We start from the raw sequence: 8,742 nt of genomic DNA on the forward strand, positions 1-8,742 counted from the left end.
GCCTTTGCCTCCCAAGTACTGTATTAAAGGCATCTGACACCATGCATAGCTAATAATTCCTCCTTCCCTCTCTCTTTCTTTCTTTTTTCTTTTTCTTTCTTTCTTTCTTTTTTTAATGTATTTCTTGATGTTAGTTCAGCTGTATTAGAAGATTTGCTTCAACCTGATTGAAAGAACATTAACTCATACCTTTCTGAGTTAGAACAAATGTTCTTGTTGGCATGGTGATGCATGCCTCTAATCCTAGCACTTGAAAACCAGAGGGATGAGGGTTGCTGCAAGTTTAAGCCAGTCAGAGCTGTGTGCTGAGAATTTGTCTCAAAAAAAAAAAAAGCCTTATTCTTGTTGCATATATGTTAAAGTAGCCTTTCCCAGCCTTGAGGATCTGTTAATGTAAAAACATTCTTCAGCAATAGCTTTCACTGAATATAGCAGTTCATGCCTATATTCCCAAAACTTGGGAGACTGAGGCAGAAGGATAGCCATGAGTTCTGGAATAACCTAGGCTACAGAGTGAGACCCTATCTTAATATCTCTGCCCCCCACCCTGCAAAGAAACTAATAGCTTTAAATTTTTCAGCAATTACAAAGTTAAATGGGAAAGATTTTTACCATTCTCTTCTAGAATTTTTTTTTTCTCAGTGGTCTAAAGGTTGTGTGATCCCTGTGAGAGGTAGCCACTCAAGATGTACCTCTTAGAGTTGTAATGAGGCTCAGGCTGTGAGCACCAGTGTCAGGGTAAGCAAGTGTCTAGACAATGCTGACCGTCCCTGACAGTAGACAGTCCGACTACCTCATTTTGTTGTGGCACTTTTGTAGTTACTGAGATGCTCATCTTATTAACCAGTGGAACATTTCCTAAGTATCCATCTTTGTTGAAAGAAAATTTATAGTGTGGTAAGACTACTCATAATTACAGCTCTATATCAGAATTTGATAAAACCTTTTGTTTCTGTGAAACAATTATTTTTAACATTTTTCTTTTAAAGGTAACTTTTTATCAGTACAGAACTATCTAAGGGATGACTAGCTTATGAATATTCTGTTAAAAGGTAGTTTTATAAAGAAAAGTGAAATATGTCTTTTATAGTGGTAAAAACCAGTATTTATATGAAAGTCAAAATCAGTAGCTTTTAATATACTTCAGACTGATCGCTTATGATATATTTTCTCTGGCTTTTTATTCTTTTCAATTTTAAGGTATTAACAACTGTTAATATTTTCAAAATACTGCCATATGTGTAGCTTTGAAATATATATTAAATAAGGACAAGAGAGCGACTTGTATACTCTGAAATGCTTTGTATTTTTCCTTTGGTACTTACTACAATAAAAAGAAATTTGGAAAGAAAGATATATAAAGACTTGGGAAGAGAATTAATTAATGTGAAGGAAAGAAAAGAGAGTGACAAAAAATTAGGAATTGGAATGTAGAGAAATTATCCACATTCACTGTGTTCTTGTGATGAACATCAATATTCAAACACTAACTCATAAAAAGTTTAAAATATATTTTAGTTAAATAGCTAAAATTCAACTAATTTATGCTAAAGTAGCATAAATAAATTTTAAGAAGTATGCAAGGAAGTCTAAATTAAATGAAAATGTTAAAACTCTTAAGTTGAATTTTGGAACATTTGAATAGTATTAATTCCAGATGAAAGACTGTCTAGTGCAGGCCTTGATGCCCACAACTTTAATCCCAGCACTGGAGAGACAGAGGCAGCCGGGTCCCTCAGAGTTGAATGCCAACCTGGTCTTCTACATAGTGAGTTTCAGGCCAGCCAGGGCCACATAGTGAGACCTATCTCAAAACATAAACAAAAGAAGGAAGAAAGAAAAGGAATAGAAAGAAAAGCAGTTGGTATGAGGGAAACGTGCAGTTTATTTGTGAGAGAGGATGGAGATAGAAGAATCAAGATAAAATATTAAAATTAAGAATTTAGGCATTACCTCAGGGACAAGGCCTTGACAACGAAAGGGAACCACTTTATCGCTAATAGCTTGTCTGGAGCAGACGCCAGCTGCTCTGGGAGCCATCCAGCACAACCAGGAAGTGAACTTGACTTTTCCATTTCTCTTGAGGCTTTTTAGGACAGACCCTTCTGCTCTTTGTTAGACCTACATCTTGAGTCATGCTACGATTACTAAAATATGCTGAATGGATTATTTTTTAAAGTTTCTTTGGGTGTTTTTTCTATGAAGAGTTATCTGTGATTTTTCTAATATATAACTGTGTCAGTGGTCTAAATAATGAATGGAGGGGATATGTTAATTTAAAGGGGATCTGATAGGAACATTAAAGGAAGCTTTTAGTCAGCCTGTGGCTAGATTTATTGATTTGGTAAGCAAACCTGTATTCTTTGCTGACTTTCAGCTAATGGCTAACTCTGGTCAAAGAATGGCTTTCGCTTAAGGTTTTGACTTATTATAAATAAGATTAAGAATGTCTTAGTAATTAGGAATCCTTTAAAACATAGAACAAATGTGCAAATAAGACTCATCTTTTTATAAGAAAAACACATAAGCCTTTATCACTTATTCATGAGCTAAAGCCATTAAGATAAATCAAATTATCAACTTTCAATCTCTGAACTTTGGATCGTTTTATAGATCCATATAATAGAGTACTTCATTCCTGTGAATCTGATGCTTTGAGATAGATCTCTTACCCTCTTTTCATTAAAAGTATTTGTCATTTTTAACTATAGTCACAATCCAGTAGGCAACTATATTTTTATTTTGGCAGAGCAAATTTCAGAATCCATACTTAATTATAAGACAATCCTGAAGACAAAACAATGTTTAAAATAGCCTACTTAGTCAGGTGTAGTGACACAGCCTCTAGTCCCATCACTTGGGTGGCAGAAGCAGGTGGATTTCTATGAGTTCCAGGCCAGTGTTACATCCTGTCTTGAGAAAAGAAGAAGACGAAGAAATGTAAAGTAATGGCTATCCCATGGAAAAGGCTTTAGGACAAAACTAACTTCAAGACAGTGTGTCTATTTTGTAATTTTGAATGGATTGCTTAATCCTAAATACTCCTTTGTCTTAATTTCCTGTGGTACTGTCCCTTGGTCTCCTGAATGTTCTTTCAGTAAAAGGTGTCCCTTGGATCATAGTAGAAAATAATTGCTGAGTAGCTATTCAGTACTAGTAGAGAATGACACATTTTTAAAATAGCACCTTTGTGGGCATACAAAACCATATTCACTGTCTGTAATAAGCTTTCTTGACTTGCTCTGGTAATGGAGATAACAGAACAGTTTGGGTTTAGGGTTTAAACCCTGCAATTGGATAAGTGGAGTTTCCCCCTGCCTTTCAGAAGATCTGTGTAAACTGATGTTTGCCTTATTTGGAAAGATGATTACATTTGCAGGAAATAAAGATCATTTTGGCATGGTTATAAATCAAATCTAAGCTATCAGACTTAGGAGTCATGGTGTAAAACTCAAGAAAGTTTATTTAAATTATGCTGGCTTTGCTAGACTTGGATACATTTGTATGAGCCGAGTATGAACTATATATACACTTGAATACCAGAGTTTAATGATTTCACAAAGCTATGTTGTCACTCATGGTGTGTAACCCATACTGTTTCTTTTCACTTTCTAATCTTGACAAATATTTCTGTGGGTTTAAAATTTTTGATCTGAATAAATTTTCGCTTAATTAAATCTTAATATATGAAATCCAAAGCTTTGTCGTTTTTAAAGATTTCTGTGCATGTGTTAAATTCAGGAGCATACCATGATACACTGGCGAAAGTCAAAGGACAACTTTTTGAGGGCTAATTGTCTTGTGGCTTGACTTTGAAGCTTAGCCTCTCAGCCTCCAACTATAGGCATGCTGGAGTTCCATCTGCTAGCCACAGTGCCTAGGTTTTCACATGGGTTTCAGTGAGCAAACTCAGGTGGTCAGGAGTTTTTGGCAAGGACCTTTACCTGCTAATCCAAAACCTTAGCCCCAGCCTTGTGGTTTTGTTTTTCAGTTCTTAGTATTGGGAGCTGGAGGGTGGGGGGGAGGATGGGAATTAACAGGTGTGAGGTCAAAGGGCAATTTGTGGAGTTACTTAATCTTTTACCTTCATTCCAAGGGTCAAACTCTGATTGTCAAACTTGTACAGCAGGCACTTTAACCTGCTGAGCCAGGTTTCAAGCCAGTGGTTTGGTTTTTTTTTTTAAGCTTTCCTTCCTTTGAATGAAAGTGAGGACATGACCACTTTTTGGTATGGTTGAGAAGAGAGGTTTGTTTTACTGTAGATACGAGGGAGAGAACAGCCAGTGGCATCTGCAAGAGTCAGACTGAACAAGGCCATGGCGGGTGGGGCAGAAGAGTGGGCGTGGGGTGGGTGGGGGAGACCAGACAAGGAAGCCGATTAGGAGAGCACTCAGTGAAAATGAAGTCTAGAGGTCAGAGGTTAAGTAGGTTTACTGTAGCCGGTGGGGTGAGAAGTGCTGGGGAAGCCACAGTTACTTGTCCGGGGTTTCTTTGGGACCTGACATACATCAGAAGTCTGGAAAGGAAAAAACTGAAAATTTTCATATCGACTTAGATTTTGCTTTCTGGTATGTCAGTTTTGAGTCTCCCAGAAACAAAGACCTGTCTCAAAAACCAACAACTCTCATCTTAAAGCAGTGGTTTATCAACCTTCCTAATACTGTGACTCTTTAATACCATTCCTCATGTTGTGGTAACCCCCAACCAAAAAATTACTTCATGGCTACTTCATAACTGTATTTTTGCTACTGTTATAAATAATATTGTAAATATCTGATATTCGACCCCTATGAAAGAGTCAATTCCCAAAGTGCTCATAAACCACAGGTTAAGAACCACTATTCTCAATTTAAAACTTAAAGGGAATAAGAGCTTATTCTGGAGCCATTTTTGAATGACAATGGCACCAAAACACAAATTTAGGTTACCTCAAATTCCATGTCCCAACATGGAACCAATATCATGAGGTTTTTAGTTTTGCAGAACAGAGAGAGAGAAATGCTATAAATCAAGGCAAAGTTTAAAACACTGGTGGATGGATACATTGGAGGGTAGGTACATCAAGATAGAGGAAGCTTTTCTATACATCTAAGGCATTATCTGATGACATTCCTAGCTTTTGGATTGGCAGAGGCTAGTTGCCTGTTAATAGATCAAAAAGGTTTTTAATCTTATTGCCACAAGATGTTAGTTTTGACACAGATGTGGCTGCACTAGCCCTGGACCTGCAACATTCCAATCTTTCCACTGAAATTCCAACTTATACACTCAGTCTCTGCATACAGATGCTTTTAAAAGTTTTCATTGGCAAGACCTTTAGAAAGACTTCCCTTTTCCCTCATCTCTTTACCCTCGATTTTAGCCGGACTGACAGCTTGGACCTGTCTACAATAACCCCTGAACACAGAGAATCCAAAATCCGCTTCCAGTCCCTGGGTTGCGGTGAGCATCACCGGCCAAGGGGTTTCCTTTGCGTCTTTTGGACTCAGGAAGCAGGGAACCTTCCCGCGCTCCACCCAGGGGAAACAACCCAGGCTCCAGGAGCCACGCGGGCCTGCCTGCAGTTCCGCGGGCGGCCGGCTGGAGGCGCAGTGCAAGCTGGGCGGGGCGGGCGGAAGTAACGGGCGGCCAGGCCGGCCTCCCCGCTTCCTTTTCCGGTGCCAGGAGGAGCCGTGTCGCTGTCGCCTCGGTCCATCAGGCCTTCAGCGGGTCTCCACTGCCGGTCTCTCTGGACTCACCGCCGCCACTGTGCCGCGCCTAGGACACGGATCCTGCCGGGTGAGTCCGCTCGGGAGCCTGCGGCGGGGCGCGAGACTGGCGGGAGACGATGCGAAGACGCGGGGTCCCGGAGGGCCTGACGGCTCTCGAGCTTTCGATGGGGAGGGTCCCCCGGGAACCAGGCGAGCGAGGGATCTGATGTCGCGCCCGTCGGGTTCCGGGGCGCCCACGTCACGCCAGACTTGGGCGGGGGTGGGGTGGGGGGTTAGGCGGGAGCGGGCGACCCTCCCCCACATCCGCCGGCGTGACCGGCTAGGGGCTGGTTCGCTCCGGTTGATCCCGGATTTCCCTTTGTTCCCTTAACCCTAAAGGGCAGCTTGCTTAGCCTCCCCTTGCCCCCGTGCCCCGCCACCGGTACCCCAGCCACTAATTTGTAATAAAAACGGTAGTGGAGGAGACCCGAATCCTTACAGGAAGGTCTGGCGCCTGATAATTCTGTGTGACAAGCTTCTCGCTGATCGTAATTACCCATTCTTTAAATGACTACGGGGGACAGAAGGTGCCATGGGCTGAGTGACGTTCTCCTTGGAGCTCAGCTAGAACGCTTGAACCATTTTTTCCCTCCCTGCTTGGAAAACTGAAAGTAATGTTTTCACTAATCCTAAAGTTGAAGTATCTAAACCAGACCCCACCGTAGGTGTGTAACAGCCTACTACAGAAGCACACAAGTGTTGCCCCCTCCCCCGTGTGCGAAAGGCCTGCTTGGAAGCCGAACCCTCCTAAGCGGAGTCGCCTTCGGAAGTCTTTGTTAGTGGTGCTTCTTGGGTGGGGAGGAAGGCAGTTTTCTTAGTCGTGCATGCAGCTGCCGAAGTTGGAATGTTCTTTTTGATTCCAGAAGGAGTGGGTATCATCTTCATTCTCCCTACTGAGGTTGAGTGTTGGGGCCAGGAAGCTTAGGAATTCAGCAATCTTGAGATTCTGTGACTGTTAACTATAGAGGAGCCCTAGACTCGGGGACTGTTAATTAGTTATTAATATTTGCACAGGGTGGGCCTGGAGATATGTGCTAGCCTGGCTTGCTACAAGGTCCCAAATTCAAGTCCCAAAACTTTAGAGAAGTTTAAAAAAATCAGCAGTTGTAACTATTCAGACTATAGCTGGGGGTGGATGGAAAATGAAATGGATAAATAATGTCGGGTCAGCTTTTGCCACCAAATAAGTTTGTGCAGTTCTTAGGAGATCGCGTTTTGTTTTGTTTTTTAATTGCTCTCTGCTTTGAAAAATAGACAAAGGTTTGTGGCCATATTGTATCGGTTGTAAAAGCTAACATTTGTTGAGTCTTTGCTCGGTACCAGGCAGTGACTTAAGAGATTTATTTACAGATTTGTATAAGCCTCAGAAAATCTCTGGAAAATACCCATTTACTGCCATCTATGAGACTGAGAGAACTGGATTTAATCATGGGCCAGACAGGCAGTCTACACTGGTGGCTTTTTTGTTCTGTGTTTAAGTGAGAAGGAGAAGATGGGGCTGCAGTGTGGAGAGAGATAGCTCAGGTTGAACGCGTGCACTGTTCTTGCAGAGGACTGGAGCTCTGTCCCAGCATTCACAGCCACCTCTAACCCCAGGAAATTCAGCACTTCTGGCCTTCTGGGGAACCTCCATGGAAGTGAACAAACCCGTGTATACTTTTTAAAATGTTAAGAATGGCAGGAAGAGAGAATTGGACATTTTGTTGCTATTTTCCAGTTTTAGTCACTGGGTCAGATGAAGTCCTGTTTAGTTCCCATGTAGCATGACAGCCCATTCTAACTTCATGAAGAAACTGAAGTTGACTCAGTCAAGTAAGCTATAAAGCTATTTAGCACTCTTGTCCAAAACCCTCTGCTAAAACTTGTTACTGCTTTCTGGTATTGCAGCCGATTTGAACTGCATCTGCTTTCCCCAGACTGTTCCCCTCTGGTTTATACAAACTCTTCTTACCCCAGAGCCTATCTTTAACCTAATACTCTTACTTTTATTCCAGGCTGCAGAGATACCACTTCTCAGGAATGTCTATGCCATGCCACTAATTACTCTAAAGTTTGGGTTCCAGTAAATAGGAATAAGTTATAAGAGCTCCTACTATGAACTTTAGATGTTCAAAACATTCCAAGCTTTTTTAGTTACCCAGTTATAAAATGGAATATAATCTGATAAACTACCCAGTTCTAATTCAGAATCTGCTTTAAATATAATATATACTAATGTAATACCCAAAATTAACCTGTAAGCCCCACACATCCAAGAACCAGGTAACTTCCTGGAATGCTAAGAGTTGTAGTTCTTGGAAAATAATAAAATCTTGGGGGAAAGTATGGCAGCCAGTGAGTTTTGTCCAGAAAAGCCCCTCCAACATGTGTCTCCAGGCCACGCAGCTGGAGGTCCCAGGGAGTGGTCCTGACCAAAGTCCATCTCTCTCTTGGTCAGTATTTAATATCTAATAAAGCTTCCTTCAGATTTGGCCTAAAATGGTGGAATTGGATTTTCTCTGGTAAATCACAGAATCAACACTCACACTCACCTATACAAAAATTACAAAAGTCCTGATTTTCCTTGATTTCTCTGAATTTATTTATCTATGTGGTCTCACTGTCAGTGTCTTTAGATTCTTGAGCTTCAGCTGGTGGTGAGGTATCAAGGAAGCACCGCTTTTACAAGATTGCTAAGAACCTTGCTTCTGTCAAGAAGGTTTAATGTTCGAGTTTAAATATGGTCTCCTGTCAAAGTTCGATGGCCTTTCCCTCTCAAGTATTGCTTGCCAGTTGTCATTAATAACTCAGTGGATAGTTAGCTTTCTTAAACTTGGGATGAGGATGATTTCGTTAAAAACCATGAAATCTACTGACATGTTGTACTTTTCTCTTCTAGTGACTAGCTAAAGAAATTTACATGTGTTTTCTATTTTTACTCTAAAGAAATAAGTATTTTACCGGGCGTAGTGGTGCACGCCTTTAATCCCAGCACTCGGGAGGCAGAGGCAGG

At 41.2% G+C, this 8,742-nt stretch overlaps 1 protein-coding gene across 2 annotated transcripts in view; it reads left to right on the forward strand.

The window, feature by feature from the left end:
• Positions 1–5,659: 5,659 nt before the first annotated feature.
• Positions 5,660–8,742, forward strand: part of Mapk1ip1l (mitogen-activated protein kinase 1 interacting protein 1 like) — a 21,333-nt gene continuing 18,250 nt past the window's right edge. The window contains exon 1 of one of the 2 annotated variants that reach the window (XM_021203572.1): positions 5,660–5,778. The gene's annotated coding sequence lies outside the window, so the exon portion shown is untranslated. The remainder of the gene's footprint in view (positions 5,779–8,742) is intronic. The other variant, XM_021203571.2, reaches the window with a different exon arrangement.

The sequence above is a fragment of the Mus pahari genome, chromosome 8, assembly GCF_900095145.1.
Source record: "Mus pahari chromosome 8, PAHARI_EIJ_v1.1, whole genome shotgun sequence".
NCBI classification, from domain to species: domain Eukaryota; kingdom Metazoa; phylum Chordata; class Mammalia; order Rodentia; family Muridae; genus Mus; species Mus pahari.